Source organism: Podarcis gaigeae, assembly GCF_964106915.1.
Source record: "Podarcis gaigeae genome assembly, chromosome: 16".
Classification (NCBI taxonomy): domain Eukaryota; kingdom Metazoa; phylum Chordata; class Lepidosauria; order Squamata; family Lacertidae; genus Podarcis; species Podarcis gaigeae.
The window spans coordinates 30,795,945-30,815,664 of NC_139693.1; the positions used below are offsets into that span (position 1 = coordinate 30,795,945).

Consider the following 19,720-nt stretch of genomic DNA (forward strand, 5'->3'; position numbering starts at 1 on the left):
ACCAGATGCCTACTGGAAGCCTGCAAGCAGGCCCTGAGTGCAAGAGCACTCTAGCAATTTTAGGCTGATAAACCAATAAGTCTTTTGAACTACTCATGACAAATTTGCCTGTTTGCCTCCTAACCACCTGCTTCTCCTGTTTTCCTGAGTTGTGCCTCTCCCTCCCACCCCCAGCTTCTAGGCTATTCTCTCACCTCACATTTGCCTTTACCTTCTGACAGGGTTACCAGAAATCCCCTGCTGCTGCCCACAGCCCCATCTTGCAAGTATCCACATACTGCCTTCTGGCTCAGGCCATAATTCTAATATACTGCACCTCTCCCCACACTGAATGGGCTGCCAAGCATGTTCTATACACAGGAAACCCTAGAAAGCAAATCCCCTCATAAGGTATCGGGCAATTCCCTCTTTTGAGCTGAACACAAGGGTGGGTTGTTTTGCCTATCTTTGTAAGTGCTTCAAAGGTCCCCCTGAGAGGTAGAAAGTGCAAACATATTCCAAAACAAAAGAAGCAAGAAGGGGTCAGAAGTAGGAAATTTACCCAGAGCTCCTCACCCTCCCAGTCTCAAAGGACTCCTTTGCATTGCCTTCAAAGCATTCTCTCTTCGCCAAGGAAAGCAACCTTTATTTACAAGCCTGTTCTTGAAAGGAATGTGCACTGACCGAAGATAACGCACACATTTTTAAATGGGGAAGGACAAGAGGAGATTGATGCAGAAACATATCTTCCGTCTACCCTGGTTGGACATAGAATTGTGTCAAAGTCTGCAGTTGGTTGATTAGAATATCAGACTGCAATTTTCAGGAACTAATCAGCTCTAATGAGCCTGGGTGTGGTGCTGCGCACAGAGCCAAGTTGCACCTTGAAAGGAGATTTTAATTTGATTTGTTTCCAGAGAGATGTTCGGAGGTTAAGGCCAAGGGGGCACTGCCCTTTCAGCAGACCACAAAAGACTATATAAAAGTTTTTATGTGCAACTACATGCCTACATTATGGGTGCGGGTGGCGCTGTGGGTTAAACCACAGAGCCTTGGGCTTGCCAATCAGAAGGTCTGCAGTTTGAATCCCCACAACAGGGGGTGAGCTCCCCTTGCTCAGTCCCTGCTCCTGCCAACCTAGCAATTCAAAAGCATGCCCAAAAAATGCAAGTAGATAAATAGGTACCGCTCCGGCGGGAAGGTAAATGGTGTTTCCGTGCGCTGCTCTGGTTCGCCAGAAGCGGCTTAGTCATGCTGGCCACATGACCCGGAAGCTGTACACCGGCTCCCTCGGCCAGTAAAGTGAGATGAGCACTGCAACGACTGGACCTAATGGTCAGGGGTCATTTTACCTTTAATATAGGGAGCAGGTACAAAGAGGTGTGTGCCAAATGCACTTAGTGTCTTCATACTTTCAGGTCAATAGCTCATAAGGAAATGGTCAAAATGTGAAATGAGACAGGGAATGGCAAGCAGCCAGTCATAAGAGCAGTCATCATGCCAAAAGAGAGAGAACAGGGGTACAATTGACAATTGCTGATAGTACTGCCACGTCTGCCATGCCTGCTGCCCAGCTACTGTCCAAGATCATTCTGCTTCTTGCAAGAGAAAAATCCAAATTGCACCCACATGGCGGTAAAGGCATTCTAATAAACTAAACAATAGACTATTTGCTCCGTGTTAATTATACACCAAAATCTGCTCCTTAAAGTGGGTCATCTCTCCCTGTCTCATGGCCAGGCCACTCTGCTTTTTCCTAAGTGGGAACGGCCTACTCCATTTGTCAAAAACTTTCAGCAGATCCGGTTCAGTTTCTTTTCTTGGAAATTTGGCTATCAGCCTTATCACACATCAAAGATAAACAGGACAATGGGAGCATAAAATAGCAAAGGCAGTGACTGTGATAGGCACACAATGGCCAACACTGGAACCTTTCGCAGCCAAGATATGACCAAGCTGCTATAATGCAAAATAATATGCAGCGATTCTCAAAGCCTGCATGTTCAATACAATGAATCACTCGTAAAAAAGCTAAAGGACCCGTGACAGTTAAGTCCAGTCACAAATGACGCTGGGGTTGCAGTGCTCATCTAGCTTTACTGGCCGAGGGAGCAGATGTTTGTCCGCAGACAGTTTTTCCGGGTCATTTGGCCAGCATGACTAAGCCGCTTCTGGTGAAACCAGAGCAGCACACAGAAACACTGTTTACCTTCCCACCAGAGCGGTACCTATTTATCTACTTGCACTTTGATGCACTTTCAAACTGCTAGGTTGGCAGGAGCTGGGACTGAGCAACGGGAGCTCACCCCGTCGTGGGGATTCGAACTGCCGACCTTCTGATTGGCAAGCCCTAGGCTCTGTGGTTTAGATCAGACGACAGCGCCACCCGCGTCCCAATGAGTCATTCTAGCCTCACCTTAATTCTCCTCTGATATTACCCAATGTTCCTGGGATACCCATACTCTTCATCACCTCCCAATAAACATAAAGAGCAGGCACCACATTGAGTTCTGTATAGTTCTCTCCTTGAATCACTGAAACCTTCATCAATAAAAATCAACTGCAAAGATATTTTAATCTAGTTCCTACTAGCCAAATGAATTGGGTCTTTCTGTCAGGACCCATAATCCAAAAACAACCCAGAGCTGGAGGTTGCAGAGGCACCAACAAAGGAGCTATGGAATCTTGAATTATAGTGCTAAGATGGACATCAAGGCTCATCTAGTCCAACTCCCTGCAATGCAGGAATCACAACTAAAGAATCTCTGACAAATGGCCATCCAAACTCTGTTTAAAAACCTCCAGTGAAGGTCCACCACTTACCGAGGTACTCGGTTCCACTGTTGAACAGCTCTTACCTTCAGAAAGTTCTTCCTAATGTTTATTTGGAATCTCGTTTCTTAAACCCATTGGTTCAGGTCACACTCTCTGGAGCAGCAGAAAACAAGCTTGCTCCATCTTCCATGTGACAGCCCTTTAGATATTAGAAGATGGCTACCAGAACAGGTTCATAGCTCTGAGCTGACTGCTGGAAGAGACCAGAAGCCTCAGAAGGAAATCTTGGACCACCAGGGTTTCGTAGGGCCAGAGGCTGGACCTCATGGATACATTTCCTTGAGCCTGAAGAACCAGTTGCCTCCCAACACATATCAATGTTCCAGCAGCAGAGAGAGCCCACCAGGAGGGAGGCAATGGAACAGAGGATTGCCAGGGGGTGAAGCCTAGAAGTAGTGTTCTGGAGACAGAAACTGAAAGGGCCTCTTGGCTGCTCCCAACCTTTGTCAGAGCAAGTGTCTCGGTCGGAGCTATCCGTGGTCCTGCAACCTCACTTCTTTTCCTGTGGGATCTGTCATTGGATCAGAACACAACATGTTCTCATCCTGTAGGTTTCCCTGCCAACCCAATGTAGTGACACATACTTCAGGGGACCCACCAGAGCAAAGTGTGTGGCCCAGCCCATATTCTGTGGACAGGCCAAGACATACTTATCTTTTTCACCTCTCAATGTGTGGATTTATAAGTAGCCAAAATGGCACCACCACTCCCAGAAAGGAGCCAGATATCAGCCTGCTCCAGGAAACTCAAATATTTGCAGGTGTGCTGATGGGGACAAGACCTGGAAGGGGTGGAACATAAGGAGGCAAAATCCCCAGTGAGGAGTAAGCGTGTTCTGTGGCTAAGTCCCCATATGCACTATAAGGTAAAGGTAAAGGGACCCCTGACCATTAGGACCAGTCGTGGCCGACTCTGGGGTTGCGGCGCTCATCTCACTTTATTGGCCAAGGGAGCTGAAGTACAGCTTCCGGGTCATGTGGCCAGCATGACTAAGCCGCTTCTGGAAAACCAGAGCAGCGCACGGAAACGCCGTTTACCTTCCTGCTGGAGCGGTACCTATTTCTCTACTTGCACTTTGACATGCTTTCGAACTGCTAGGTTGGCAGGAGCAGGGACTGAACAACGGGAGCTCACCCTGTCATGGGGATTTGAACCGCTGACCTTCTGATCGGCAAGTCCTAGGCTCTGTGATTTAACCCACAGTGCCACCCGCGTCCCTGTACTTTACTGTACATTTAAAGCAGTATCATACCACTTTAAGCAGTTGCGGCTTCCCCCAAGGAATCCTGGGAACTGTAGTTTGTTAAGGGGGCTGAGACTTCTTAGGAGACCCATTTCCCCCTCTCATAGCTACGATTCCTGGAGTTCTCTGGGAAGAGGGATTATTAAACTGATCTGGTAAGGGAATAATGGTCTCCAAGCCACTCTCAGCACCCTTAACAAACTACAGTTCTGAGAATTCTTTGGGAGAAGCCATTGTCATTTAATGTGCTATAATACTGCTTTAAAAGTATGGTGATTTGGGGCCTATGGGACAAAAATCAGGGCAGCAGGGGTATGTGGCATCCTGGAAATAGACCCCTGGTCACTTGTTGGAACACTTCACACTGCAACATTTTGTTGCTGGTCCGTCCTGTTTAGATAAACAGTAGCAGCAGCAGCTTGGGAATTGGATATATGAATTAGCTCCATGTGCTGGGAGATTTGTAGAGTTGCTCTGCTAGCCAGAACAAACAATTTAGGAAAACTTGTGTTTTCCCCATTAACTTTAACTGTGGTGTTCCAGAACAATAGGCTACAGATAAATAAAATAAACATTCTTTCCGGACCATTCAATTTAAGAATTACACTGAGGAGAAAACAAAGGACCACCTTTTCCTTTCAAAATTCATTCCCCACCCCCATCTTTATTACCCAATAACTTACATATATAATTTAAAATACATAGATGATTAGCCACATAGTTTTATTTTGTTTTATTTAAAGCACTGTTTTTGTTTTAAAAAACAAATTCATCTAGTCCTGAAGTAATCAGGGTTGCTAACAATTAGCGGTTTCCTCAGCAAATGCCTATTTCTAAATCAACATAAAACATGTTTTATATAAAGCAGTTTTCTCTTTTGTTTCAAAGTCATAAATTTCAGCTGTGCCTGAAATAATCTGAGAGATAATTATGACATCACCTCAGCAACTAAAGGTAAAGGTAAAGGTACCCCTGCCCGTACGGGCCAGTCTTGACAGACTCTGGGGTTGTGCGCCCATCTCACTTAAGAGGCCAGGGGCCAGCGCTGTCCGGAGACACTTCCGGGTCACGTGGCCAGCGTGACAAAGCTGCATCTGGCGAGCCAGAGCTGCACACGGAAACACCGTTTACCTTCCCGCTGGTAAGCGGTCCCTATTTATCTACTTGCACCCGGAGGTGCTTTCGAACTGCTAGGTTGGCAGGCGCTGGGACCGAGCAGCGGGAGCGCACCCCGCCGCAGGGATTCGAACCGCCGACCTTTCGATCGGCAAGTCCTAGGCGCTGAGGCTTTAACCCACAGCGCCACCTGCGTCCCACTACCTCAGCAACTACTTGTTCCTAAATTGGCCAACCTTTTGGGTTCTGTTTTTGTTTTTAAGAAAGTCAGAAAATTCTGCTGGACCTGAAATAATCAAGGTGTTGACAATTCATGCTCCCTCAACAAATGTTTTCTTCGTTAATCACCATTTGCTCAAGGTAAAATGAACTCCCTATCCCAAAAGCCATTCTTCCTCAGCCAGGTTAACCTTGCCTTTCAGGCTGGCCAGGGGAAAAGAGGCTAAAAAACAGCTGCGGGCAGCGAGAGTTTTGCAGAAGAAAACCAGTGAGCGGGAGAAAAGGTGAACAGGCAGTTCACATCCCCCAAACCTATTTATTTATTTTAAATCTATCCATTTAAAAAAGGCTGCAGGGCAGCTTATCATTGCAAGCACAACACCGAAATAAGGCCAAATGGTCATTAGAAATGTACCAACTATTACAACTGCAAAACAGTGCTGAAAAATAATGGTCACATCTGCCCCATATGTTTAAAACAGATTTAGAGAATATGATTTCCCCTAAAGAACCCGGGTGATAGTTTTCGCAGGCAACTGATCAGCCACTGTGATAACAGGATACCAGACTAGATGGACCTTTGGCCCGATCCAACAGATGCATTTTTAAAACCTGCATTCATTTCTCTCTCTTCTCCTGCTATGGCTTCATGCAAATGCAGGATTCTGAATGGGCACTGTGAATTCTCCAATGGGGGCTGTGCTCTGACTCTGGGCAAACCCGGGATTGTGGTGTGCAGCACTACAAACCTCCCATGGGGACTGCGTGACGACAGCCTTACATTTCTATGTATATAGGAAGAAATGCATGGCCTTGATGTGACTTGGGCAACATTTAACGGCAACATGTAAAGAAAAGGCCCAACCAATTTCTGGAAGGTGAAGCCTGGCAGCAAGCCTGGCAGGTTTCTCTGAAAAAGAAGAGTCAAAAGAAGATGCAGCTACTGACAAGGCCCTGTCTGTTGTCCAAAGTTTCTTCAAACTTTGGTAATACAACTGCTATGTATTACCATAGGAAGAGAATTATGAGTAAGCTCTTGTCTGATGACTAGCTAGTCCAAATGCCCCCAAATAAAAATTATGAGGGGGACACAGGGTTGGAAACCCACTTTCCCCATCATTCTTTTTTGGTCTGCTCTTTGAGCAGTTCATTCCCAAATTCTAATACCATCTGTGCCCCATCTTGCTGTGGGTCGGTCCCAAACTATGAAGAACTCCAGGGTTTGTGTTTTGCTTCAAGGGGTGCAATGGGTAAACAGTGTGTGTTGCAGCTCTGAACCTAAAGGAAAGCCACTGGAAATTGTGAAAGCATTTGCCCAGGAGAACTCTTCTCAGTGTTAGAAAGCAAGGTTCTGTAGGGTTATTTTCATGGCGCATTTGCATTCTGACAAACAAATGCATCTCTTGTGCTCCCTCCTTCGGCATAGGCTAAACATTATCCGTCACAATCAATCATGGTTTGCTTACTTCACCAAGTGCCACTTAGCTACCTATCTGAAGCAGAGGTTCAATGGATGCTTTAGGTGAGATTCCTGCATTGCAGGGGGTTGGCCTAGATGGCTCTCATGATCCCTTCCAACTCTACAATTCTATGATTTTATGATCTCCTATAAAGAGCAGCAGGGACGCGGGTGGCGCTGTGGGTTAATCCACAGAGCCTAGGACTTGCTGATCAGAAGGTCGGCGGTTCGAATCCCTGCGACGGAGTGAGCTCTCATTCGGTCCCAGCTCCTGCCAACCTAGCAGTTCGAAAGCGCATCAAAGTGCAAGTAGATAAATAGGTACCGCTCCAGGGGGAAGCTAAACGGCATTTCCGTGCGCTGCTCTGGTTCGCCAGAAGCAGCTTAGTCATGGTGGCCACATGACCCGGAAGCTGTATGCCGGCTCCCTCGGCCAATAAAGCGAGATGAGCGCCACAACCCCAGAGTCGACCACGACTGGACTTAATGTTCAGGGGTCCCTTTACCCTTTACCTTATAAAGAGCAGTGACTCACAATTGGTATAGTAAAAATTACACACACACACACACACACACACGAGATACAGATCCAAGACCAAGTGTGAAAAACCTCCAAGTGCTTCTCAACTACAATTCCCATCAGTCCCAGCAAGCATGGCCAATGGCCAGGAATCATGGAGACTGTAGTGCAGAAACATCTGGAAGACATTAGGTTCCTTACACCTGCGCAAGACCTTCTGTAAGGCAAAGTGGTTCTCAAAGGTTACCAAAAAATGTACAAGCCCCATCTCAACTAAAAGCCTCCTGCTTTTGGATGAGTAAACACAATATGAATTAATCTAATGCCAAGAATTGTTTTTTACTCATTCCAGAATATACCTTTGCTAATATGAGATAATCTACTAAAAGATTAAAAGAAAGCAATTGAGTTTTTACACGAAACAGCGAAAGACCTAAGGTAAATTGTAAATCAGGCCAAGATTAAAGGGAGGTGGGAGAGAGGATTAGGCATACGTGGGCTATACTATCATGCAAGTAAATTGATGTGATTTAAAGATGAAAGTGATTCTTTTTTATCATTAAAGCAGTGTTAGTTAAAAACAAAACAAAAAAAACCACATGTTGCTTTGGTTATCAAAGAGAAAGGAGATGCAGGTTACCATCAAGAAAATGTTATTATTCAATCATTAAAGATCATAAAGATTATAATGTAAGATTTATGACACTGTGGGAAAGGAAGCCATTGTACTGTCAGAAGAAACACACCAGGGTTTAACAGGAGCAGCTCAGAAGCGTAACAGCAGGGAGTGGAGGACAAGATTAGAAGAGGATTGGTGTCTGTATTTGGACCAGCAACTGGCAATGCAAAATGACAGAAAGTGTTGCCCCTAAAACCAGAGGATCCAGTAGAGTGTAAGGCACTGAAGGATCCAAAGTACGAAACTCTGTTTGGATCTGCAAACTAAACCTGGAGATATATATATATATATATATATGCAGGTTTTGGTGTCCTCGGGTGTCTTCCCGTGTAAAAGTTGGGGTGTCTAGGCGACGTTTCGACGAGGTCTCACTCGTCATCTTCAGGCTGGTGCTTTCGGCTTCTTGTTACTGGAACAGAGCAGATATCTCAGCTGGTAATTGTCTATATTCCACTTTGAAAATTAAGAAAAGCAACAACATTACAAGGGTATCTCTGTGTCGGGAAAATATTGAACATCACCAAGATAGCTTGCACCTCCCAGAAAGCAGAAATCTCTCTGTGTGTGCCATAAACCCCGTGGAGCTGTCTTGGACGTTGCCTGGTGTGCCGTGGGAGGGAGGCGGGCGAGTCGGGCGGCGAGAGGTGAGGCGGCAGCGGCGAGCACACGCGGGGCGGCGAGCGAGCTCCCTCCCACATCCCATCGCCGCTCGCTTCGGCCAGCCGCCCCGTGCTCCGCTCTGGTGTCGGCAAGCCTTGCGCACCCTTTGGAGGACGCCCCGTGCTCGGCGCTGGTGTTGGCCAGCCCCCGAGAGCGCAAGGCTTGCGGGCGGAAGCCGGCAGCACGGAGCACGGGGCGCCCTTCGGAGGCCGCCCCGTGCTACGCGCTGGTGTTGGCCAGCCTTGCGCACCCGGGGGATCTCCCCCCAGGAGCGCAAGGCTTGCGGGCGGCAGCTGGCAGCACGGAGCATGGGGCGCCCTTCGGAGGCCATTCCATGCTCCGCGCTGGTGTTGGCAAGTCTTGCGCACCGGGGGATCTCCCCCCGGGAGCGCAAGGCTTGCGGGTGGCAGCTGGCAGCGCGGAGCACGGGGCGCCCTTCGGAGGACGCCCCGTGCTCCGCGCTGGTGTTGGCCAGCCTTGCGCACCAGGGGATCTCCCCCCGGGAGCGCAAGGCTTGCGGGCGGCAGCTGGCAGCGCGGAGCACGGGGCGCCCTTCGGAGGATGCCCCGTGCTCCGCGCTGGTGTTGGCCAGCCTTGCGCACCCGGGGGATCTCCCCCCGAGAGTGCAAGGCTTGCGGGTGGCAGCTGGCAGCGCGGAGCATGGGGCGCCCTTCGGAGGCCGCCCCGTGCTCCGCGCTGGTGTTGGCCAGCCTTGCGCACCCGGGGGATCTCCCCCCAGGAGCGCAAGGCTTGCGGGCGGCAGCTGGCAGCACGGAGCATGGGGCGCCCTTCGGAGGCCATTCCATGCTCCGCGCTGGTGTTGGCAAGTCTTGCGCACCGGGGGATCTCCCCCCGGGAGCGCAAGGCTTGCGGGTGGCAGCTGGCAGCGCGGAGCATGGGGCGCCCTTCGGAGGCCGCCCCGTGCTCCGCGCTGGTGTTGGCCAGCCTTGCGCACCTGGGGGATCTCCCCCCAGGAGCGCAAGGCTTGCGAGTGGCAGCTGGCAGCACAGAGCACGGGGCGCCCTTCGGAGGACACCCCATGCTCCGCGCTCGTGTTGGCAAGCCTTGCGCACCCGGGGGATCTCCCCCCCAGGAGCGCAAGGCTTGCGGGCGGAAGCCGGCAGTACGGAGCACGGGGTGCCCTTCGGAGGACGCCCCGTGCTCCGCGCTGGTGTTGGCAAGCCTTGTGCACCCGGGGGGCGAGTGGGGCGCCCTGAAACAGAGGGTTCCCCATGCTGCGGACTGTAGCCTGCCGCCCGACGCGCGGGGCGCCCTGAAGCAGAGCGCCCCTCGCGCCAGGCAGACATGGGCCAGCCCCACAAGCTTGGGGGACAGCGGGGAGGCGCAGCACCACCATCCCACTGTTCCCCGACCTGGTTTTGGGGGGGGAAATAAAGGAAAAAAATTTTTCCTTTATTTCCCCCCCCCCAAAAAAAGTAGGTGCGTCCTATGGGACGGAGCGTCCTATGGGACGAAAAATACGGTACTTACTATTTCATAATAAAGTAATTATAAAATACTTTCTTCGTGTTTATTTGATGCCTATTAAAGAGAGTTACTTTATATATAGTCAATATAGGCACAGAGTTAATTTTTAAAACATTTTCTAATGGTGGTGTGCCTCGAGATTTTTTTCATGAAACAAGTGTGCCTTTGCCCAAAAAAGGTTGGGAAACACTGCACTAATGGCCTCCATTCAATTCTCCATGTTTCCACCTCAGTTTGCAAACAAACAAACAAACAAACAAACAAATTCCTCATCTGAATTCCTCAGCATTTTAGTGTGAATTTTTGTATGCACATTTTTGTATGCAATTTTGCCTAATGGACACATTTTTGGGGCAAAGCAATGTTCCCAAATATAACGCATTTTCAGGTGTTATTTTCATGAACATATACATTTATATGCACACTTCAGCCTAGTATATTAATTTTTGTACACATTACTTGGCTAGAGAATTGCATTGCAATATTCAAACTAATGTGAATTCTGAAGGATGGCTTTGTCTTGGGTTGCATGTGATCTCAGAAAGAGAGTAATACATGGGCAAAATGAATTGAATTTTGACCCCATTTCTAAGCAACACAAAGGTAAAATGTGAGGGTTTAACTATATGTTATTTTGTTTATCAATCCTGTCTCCAGAGATCCTACTCCCCAACCCTGGATTTCATTTAATAACCTGCTTGAAATAACCAAATTGGGTAAATATTTAACGTCCCACTTCAAAGTGCCAGAAATCCAAGGGTATTAGTTCTTTCCAGCAGGAAGCTGGGCGGCTTATAATATATGTGGATTGCCATCTAAGGTTAACAGGGGGAAAGGTACAACACTGTGGTGACAATCTCCCACAAGCCCCCCTTTCAAGGATTGGAGATCTGAGCCTGATTGAGACATTACCTCATAAGCCTGAATCTTAAAATGGGGTCACAAACAGATTATTGCTTTTATGCATGGTAGCATGTACCTCCTATCATAACAGGTAAGATTCAGCAGTGTATCTGTCGTCGCTACAGATTGAGGGTTGTAGCCAATGTGGCTCTAAGTTAAAGTCACTTAGCAGCATAATGGTTCTCCCGGTAAACTGTTTTGTGCCAGTGGGACATTGTTGTGCAAGAGAATGCAGAAGCAGCCTCTGGTAATTTTGTTCCACATCATATTGAGCAATCTGTTGTGCAAGACATTTCCGCCTGTACAACTGTAGTGCTGGATTCCTCAGTTGCGCGACACTGAAACTCACCCATCCTTTAACGCAAGACCCCTTGTGCTAATGGATGGAGAACACTGAATACGGCCTTAAGAAAACTTTTAATAGCTGGTATCTGACCCAAGCCAAACTGGCCAAGATGTACAAGAAAAGCTCCAACGTCTGCTGGAGATGCAAAAAAGGGGTTGGTATGTTTATGCACATGTGGTGGGACTGTGCAAAGATAAGAGAATTTTGGGATATAATATACAATGGACTCAAAAATATCTTTAAATTCTCGTTTTTAAAAAACCCTCTTCATCTATGCAACCACAGCAGTGAGGATTTTAATAGCAAAAAACTGGAAAGGTGGTGTAATCCCCAAAAAAACTTTTTGGCAAGCAAAGATGATAGAATATTCAGAACTTGCAATGATGACTGGGAGAATAAGAGGAAATTCTAACCAGAAATTTAGTAAAGATTGGACAATGTTCAAAGAAGATCTTAAAAAGTACTGTAATAACACAAATCTCCTGAGAGATTTGGATTGAATCTTGAAGTTTAAGGAAATTATAAAGTAATTTCCCCCCTGACAATTACCTGAAAAGAATAATAAAAATGAAGTGTGTATAGACTAATAAGATATAAAAAGCACCATGAGGTGAATCGGAAGTTAAAGGGTATGTAAAGTCAAATGAGGTGGTGTTAGTCAGTGTCTATGGTCTGTTTATGTCTTTTTTTGTTGTGTTTATGTTCTATGTAAATTGTTTTGTAATAAAGAATCTTTATAAAAGAGAGAACTTTTAATAGCACACAATCATGAGTAAGAACAGCGCTTAGAATACTCAGAGATAAATGAATAAACCACAACATCGGACGTTCTAAGGCTGTGAAGTAATTGGTGGGTAGCCACCTCATCTAGCTGAGCTCTCTAAGGATAGAATTATTCCCCTAATTTGGACGGTGGCAGGTCATTGCCTACTAACTAATGGAACAGCTTGTTCTGCCTCAGAGTCCCATATTTATAGCTGGCCAAGCAGACTTTGATGACCGTGGCCAATAAACAGTGACCTCAAGATTCTGTCTCCAGGCAGAAAAGAAGGAAGAGAAGAAGCTTCTGCCTTGAGAGTTCAGTTTCTCACTTCTCTGGCAGACTGTACATCATCTCGAGAAAACTTTTAACTAGTTGCTATCTGGAGTAAGGTTAGGGACGCGGGTGGCACTGTGGGTTAAACCACAGAGCCTAGGACTTGCTGATCAGAAGGTCGGTGGTTCGAATCCCTGCGACGGGGTGAGCTCCCATTGTTTGGTTCCTGCTCCTGCCAACCTAGCAGTTCAAAAGCATGTCAAAGTGCAAGTAGATAAATAGGTACCGCTCCGGTGGGAAGGTAAACAGCGTTTCCGTGTGCTGCTCTGGTTCGCTAGAAGTGGCTTAGTCATGCTAGCCACATGACCTGGAAGCTGTATGCGAGATGAGCGCCACAACCCCAGAGTCGTCCGAGACTAGACCTAATGGTCAGGAGTCCCTTTACCTTTACCTATCTTGAGGAAGACATACATAACCGGCAACCAAAGGGATATAAAGAGGGTAAAAAGACCTGCTTTCTCAGTTCTATTTATGCAAAATAATAGGATAGATAATACCTCTTAAAAAAAGCAGTCTATGACCAAGCTAGCTTTCACTAAGCTATGTGGCACCATAATGTTGTTCCCCATCTCCTGTTCTGCCTTGTATTCATCGCACGCAGCACCGTTTCTGTTCTGCTGCAGTTCAGATTCTGCCAAAAATGACACTATTTTTCTCACTGTCCTCTGTGGTGAAATTAGATGTTAACTAGATCACACAATTTTTATGTAAAGTGGATTGTCATTACGGTTTTTAATAAACCCATTTATTCCAATGCAAAGGAAACACAAGGCAAATAGTGGGATGAAATCAATAACATATAATTTGCAGACTGAAAGGAACCACAACGAATACTGCTCTTATTCACTGGATTGATTTCCATTCGGGACATGGGATAAATACGTGAACACCAGCAGTTTCTATTGCCATATTTTAATCTGTCAGAATATTCCAACACCTCTGTGTGTAGCCTCACCCCCCAAAAATAGAGAATGAGATACCCCAGACTACTATCAAGGGACAGACACAATCAAGTACAGTGGTACCTCAGGTTAAGTACTTAATTTGTTCCAGAAGTCCGTACTTAACCTGAAACTATTCTTAACCTGAAGCACCACTTTAGCCTATGGGGCCTCCTGCTGCTGCCGCGACGCCGGAACACGATTTCTGTTCTCATCCTGAAGCAAAGTTCTTAACCTGAAGCACTATTTATGGGTTAGCAGAGTCTGTAACCTGAAGCGTATGTAACCTGAAGCGTATGTAACCTGAAGTACCACTGTATTTTCAAGAGGTTTTTTTTATAACACAGTTTTGTGATTCTCCCTCAAGAGCGATCTGGCAACAGTACAACGAGATAACTGTATTTTACCTCCCTGATTCCTAAATGTCAGTCTCCCTGCTGCAATGTACATTAAATGCCCATTAATGCAGCATTCAGAGCACCAAATACCTATAGCGTGCATGGATGCCTCTGAGTGGAGAAAAATCAATTAGACCAACCAACCTTACACAGATATCTCAGCTGGTAATTGTCTATATTCCACTTTGAAAATTAAGAAAAGCAACAACATTACAAGGGTATCTCTGTGTCGGGAAAATATTGAACATCACCAAGATAGCTTGCACCTCCCAGAAAGCAGAAATCTCTCTGTGTGTGCCATAAACCCCGTGGAGCTGTCTTGGAGGGGATGTCCGAATCATGAGGAGGAATGGGAGAAACTTGGGGAGTTGTATGCCCTTGGGAGAGATGCAGGTGGCGCTGTTATCAAAACCACAGAGCCTAGGGCTTGCCAATCAGAAGGTCGGCGGTTCAAATCCCCGTGACGGGGTGAGCTCCCGTTGCTCAGTCCCTGCTCCTGCCAACCTAGCAGTTCAAAAGGACGTCAAAGCGCAAGTAGATAAATAGGTACTGCTCTGGCAGGAAGGTAAACGGCGTTTCCGTGCGCTGCTCTGGTTCGCCAGATGTGACTTAGTCATGCTGGCCACATGACCCAGAAGCTGTATGCCGGCTCCCTCGGCCAGTAAAGCGAGATGAGCGCTGCAACCCCAGAGTCCTCTGCAACTGGACCTAACAGTCAGGAGTCCCTTTACCTTTATGCCCTTGGGAAGCATCCTAGGAGGGTTCTAGGAGGGTGAGAGGGGTGAAACCAAGATCCCAAGAAGTGTCTGAGCTCAGGGAGGCCATCAGTCATGAGGATGGAGGCTCAAGTGGGTTGGCGAAGGATTGTTCCACCTCCTAGGATATCAAACACCCTTAGCCACCTCCTGGGACACGGGTGGCGCTGCGGGTTAAACCACAGAGCCTAGGACTTGCCGATCAGAAGGTCGGCGGTTCAAATCTCCATGACGGGGTGAGCTCCCGTTGCTGGGTCCCTGCTCCTGCCAACCTAGCAGTTTGAAAGCATGTCAAAGTGCAAGTAGATAAATAGGTACCGTTCCGGTGGGAAGGTAAACGCGCTTCCGTGCACTGCTCTGGTTCGCCAGAAGCGGCTTAGTCCTGCTGGCCACATGACCTGGAAGCTTGTATGCCGGCTCCCTCGGCCAATAAAGCAAGATGAGCATCGCAAACCCAGAGTCATTCACGACGGGACCTAATGGTCAGGGGTCCCTTTACCTTTAGCCACCTCCTGCTGTGGGGCTGTGCTGTATCAGTGAAAAGCCTCTCTCTTTTGGAGAGGCGGCTAAATCAGATGCCAGTCAGTGTCAACACCACCCCCATCTCCAAGGACATGGAGAAACCAGCGCAGGTGCAAACGGACCTCACAAACCCAACCACCTCAAAGGAGCACCTGTATGCTTACCTGGTCCCAGAACTCAGGCTGCTTACTGCACTAAGGCTGTGTCTGCCCCACTCTTCAAAAGGAAAGTGTACAGGGCACGTTGGATCAATATCTTAGCTTCCACATAGCCATGCCTCTAACCCTTTTGTGCCAGCTGCACCTTGTTACCCATGCCTTGGCTTTGTTCCAATCTGATTTATGCATTAAAGCCTTTGGCAGAAACTGGACAGGTAGAACAAGTTCTTGATCTGGCACAGAGGGCCGGGACAGTATGAAGTGGATGTTATGCCCTTCTGAAACGATTTTTAAAAAATAATGACCCTTGTTCAGGGTATGTACAACTTGTTCTATGCATACTAAAGACTTTCCCCAGTTTGCTGGACAGGGTTTCTGCATAGCAACCAGGGTGGGGGAGATTGCAATACGATCTCAGAAGGGCTCCCATTAAATAAATGCAGTGGTTACGGTTTTGAAGATACAAACTGGGAAGCACGTTGCCCTAAACACAACCAATTTGATAGGTCATTGTAATGGTTTTAAGGGGTTGCTCGTGCGTAAGCAGGTGCCTATCTCCCTGGCTGGGTGCAAACACCTGGCTGGGCTGCCAAAGTGAACCTCTTCTGTCCGGACAGCCACTCACCCGTGGCTGACTCAATCGCTGGCAGAATCCGTGAGTGGGCGTTTCTTAAACTTCTTCCAGCAAAGAAGTTCTTTGATGCCTAGTCTCCGCCTACCCTCTCTGCGTGAAAGCCTTCTGCGCAGGGAGGGCGTGGGCAACGGACGACCCCTACTCTCCCCGCTGGTCCCAAGCAAGGGGTCATGGGACCGCCTTGCCACTTCACCCACCTGCTCCCCTTCTCCACTGGTGCTACGCTGATTCTCTTCCCCAGAAGATGGGCTGCTCCTCCCGATCCCTGGACGCTCTCTGGAATCCCTCTGGCTTTTGCGCTCCTCCTCCAGTACTGATGGCAGTTCCCTGACAGTCATGGATGGCGAAGGTCTAGAATTGGCACACCAGGGTTTTTTTTTTTTTTTGTCCCATAGCTCCCTGCTCTCTGCTTACAATACATGGCGACCATCTGGAACAACTCAATTTAGGATGCCACAGCTTCTGTGATAAATGTCTGGAAGCATTTCGAGAGAAGCATTCGGTCAGTTCTGCCATCCACATCCACTCAACATAATTAAACTTTTGCACAGGCCCAAGTCTTCTACGTCAACGCTTTCAGATCCCCAGCATCTAGAGGCAGAGGTCACAAGCTTGCATTGTGCAAAGCCAGCGAACAGAGGATGCATTCCAATTGTCTGCCGAGGTCTACAAACAGTAGCTTGATCTTAGAGAGCTGCTAAAAAAAACACACCAAAAAACCCCAGCTGTTTTTGCACTTTCATCAGCAAAAATTTGCAGCCCTCCAACTCTTGGAACAAAGGGCTATCAGGATGAACACATGGGCACTGAATGGAACAGTCTCCACTGTGCCCTTGATTCAAACAATTCAACTAATGCTTCTGGAAGCCCAAAGACAGGCTGTGGATTTACTGCACAGAAATTGTTCACATGCAGCTCAGACCAGTGCTTTTTCAGAGGAGTAAAAAAAAGCTGGGGTGGGATGAGAGACGGCAATTGGAATCTGCATGTTGTTGTTGTTGTTTAGTCGTTTAGTCATGTCCGACTCTTCGTGACCCCATGGACCAGAGCACGCCAGGCACTCCTGTCTTCCACTGCCTCCCGCAGTTTGGTCAAACTCATGCTGGTAGCTTCAAGAACACTGTCCAACCATCTCATCCTCTGTCGTCGCCTTCTCCTTGTGCCCTCCATCTTTCCCAGCATCACGGTCTTTTCCAGGGAGTCTTCTCTTCTCATGAGGTGGCCAAAGTATTGGAGCCTCAGCTTCAGGATCTGTCCTTCCAGTGAGCACTCAGGGCTGATTTCCTTCAGAATGGATAGGTTTGATCTTCTTGCAGTCCATGGGACTCTCAGGAGTCTCCTCCAGCACCATAATTCAAAAGCATCAATTCTTCGGCGATCAGCCTTCTTTATGGTCCAGCTCTCACTTCCATACATCACTACTGGGAAAACCATAGCTTTTACTATACGGACCTTTCCATCCAACCACTTCAGTGAATTGTTTTTAAGAAACCACATGCCTCCGAAAGCTCACAGTTCAGACATAAGAGTGATGTATTTAGAGAGACAACCGAAATCTGCAACAAAAGCTGGGATCCTGTTCAGGATCCTAGCCAGCCACATACATTAAAGGTAAAAAGGTAAAGGTACCCCTGCCCGTACAGGCCAGTCTTGACAGACTCTGGGGTTGTGCGCCCATCTCACTTAAGAGGCCAGGGGCCAGCGCTGTCCGGAGACACTTCCGGGTCACGTGGCCAGCGTGACATTGCTGCTCTGGCGAGCCAGAGCCGCACACGGAAACGCCGTTTACCTTCCCGCTGGTAAGCGGTCCCTATTTATCTACTTGCACCCGGAGGTGCTTTCGAACTGCTAGGTTGGCAGGCGCTGGGACCGAGCAGCGGGAGCGCACCCCGCCGCAGGGATTCGAACCGCCGACCTTTCGATCGGCAAGTCCTAGGCACTGAGGCTTTAACCCACAGCGCCACCTGCGTCCCATGCCACATACATTACTACTACTGTATTTCTTCATTCTGAGATTGCCATTAATCCTCTGGTGCACAACTGCTTCTCCTACAGTTTAATTGGCGCAAAGGAATCCTTTATGGTACGCAGTTTACCTGAATTAACTAACTCAAACTCACGTATAAGAAAAGATGGCCACAATGATCAGCCACTATGGGAAAAAGCATGCTGATCTAGAGAGCCTTCTGATTGGGCAAGGCTGATAGGTTTTTGGTCTGATCTGGCACTTGGCCATGAGGTCTGGTGCTCAGCAATCAAGAAATGCAGGAAGACCAATCCTGTAACAAAATGCCCTCCATTGGTATTGGTATTGTTTGTTCCTCTGCCATTGGTATATTGCATCCATAATGGTCTCAATTCAAATGACCAGTTCTCAGTACATGCTGCATTGTTGCAATGTGTATTAGTCACTTGGCTTCATCAGGCTAATTCTCAGGAGCAAAGTAAGGTTTCTCATAGAATCATTAAGTTGTAGAGTCGGAAGGACCAATCCTGACAATGCAGGAATCACAACTTCACCAGTCTAACAAAATACATTCTAGCATGCACAAATGCAAATATAGCAAAGTAAAGCATGGTACAAACAAACAGTGTTTGCATATCTCATAGGTGCAGCTGGGCAGTCGCCATGCCCAGACCCATCAAATGAGACTCAGTGCTGCCATCTTTGTTCTCTCTTGTTATGGGCTCTTACCTGCTTCCCAACTCATCTAGACCCTGATCTAATAGAGTGAACCCCATTGCAGAACAGGTCCTCAGCTCACCTGTCTGACTTCTTTTCAGCCCCAATTAGCTGTGTCAAGGGATGCTGGAGTATTCCATCAGCCACAATTCACATGCTCGCCCGATTTCATAAACGGAAATCATGCAAGCGAATGTGAGTGGTATTGGCTAATATGTTTGTGTCCATGAATGTTACATAAATAATTACAGTATTTTCTGCCCAGTTCTTAACATTTCCCTTCCATTTAAATGCCTTGCTGATTTTTCTGTAGTAAATCACATTCATTCTGGCTGTAGAGGAGGTTTTAGCAGAAGCTGAACTGTAGTAGAACGGAAACAGCTTTGATTGCCATCAACACAGGACAGGATGGAAATGACTGCCTTCTTACACCAGGCTGTGCCTCTACTTAGCCCTACCCCCCCCCCAGATATGTAAAGCCATCACCCCCACCCCAGCCAAGCTGACTAAAGGCCCCCAAAGAGCTGGACTTGGCCTGGAAATGAAACAAAAACCTTGGATACCACTGCAGTTCAAATATAGAACAAGTTTTATTATTCCACGTGTCCCAAAATACATCTTAGCAAGGGAGTCGGTTCAGATCTCAAATTATACGCTGTTTATTCCCACTGGAAACCTAACGCCGCGTCCTTTTCCTTAAATCAACAACAAAAAGTCTTGGCTCTCATCCTTGTAAAGAAGGAACTCGACTCTTGTTATATTATTTTCTTATCAAAACAGGAAGGAGAGAGAGAGAAGTTAAAGACTTTTTTTTTTTATTTGCAGGAATCCTTTGCTGTGCAAAAGCAACCAACAAAAACGATCACGGCACAATGTACTTTGGCCAGGTTTCTTGAGCAGCGAGAGAGCTGTAATTGTGGATAGGCACCCGCAGTTCAAAATACAACATGGATTATACACAGACTCAAACAGCCAAACCACCAAAGGCACAAGCCTTTCTTCAGCTATCTTGTTGTACAAGGCAGATGCTGATTTTATCAATGTTTCCTTTTCTGGAAGGGTTTTGGGCACCAGCCAGGATCTTCG

The 19,720-nt window shown here is 47.4% G+C and overlaps 1 protein-coding gene across 35 annotated transcripts in view; it reads right to left on the reverse strand.

Moving 5' to 3' along the window:
- Positions 1 to 19,720, reverse strand: part of ARVCF (ARVCF delta catenin family member) — a 589,425-nt gene that overhangs the window by 256,697 nt on the left and 313,008 nt on the right. Inside the window, exon 1 of one of the 35 annotated variants that reach the window (XM_083717038.1) lies at positions 15,324 to 15,374. The exons of the other annotated variants lie outside the window; for them this stretch is intronic. The gene's annotated coding sequence lies outside the window, so the exon portion shown is untranslated. Of the gene's footprint in view, positions 1 to 15,323; positions 15,375 to 19,720 lie in introns of those variants that run through there. 35 annotated transcript variants of the gene reach the window in all.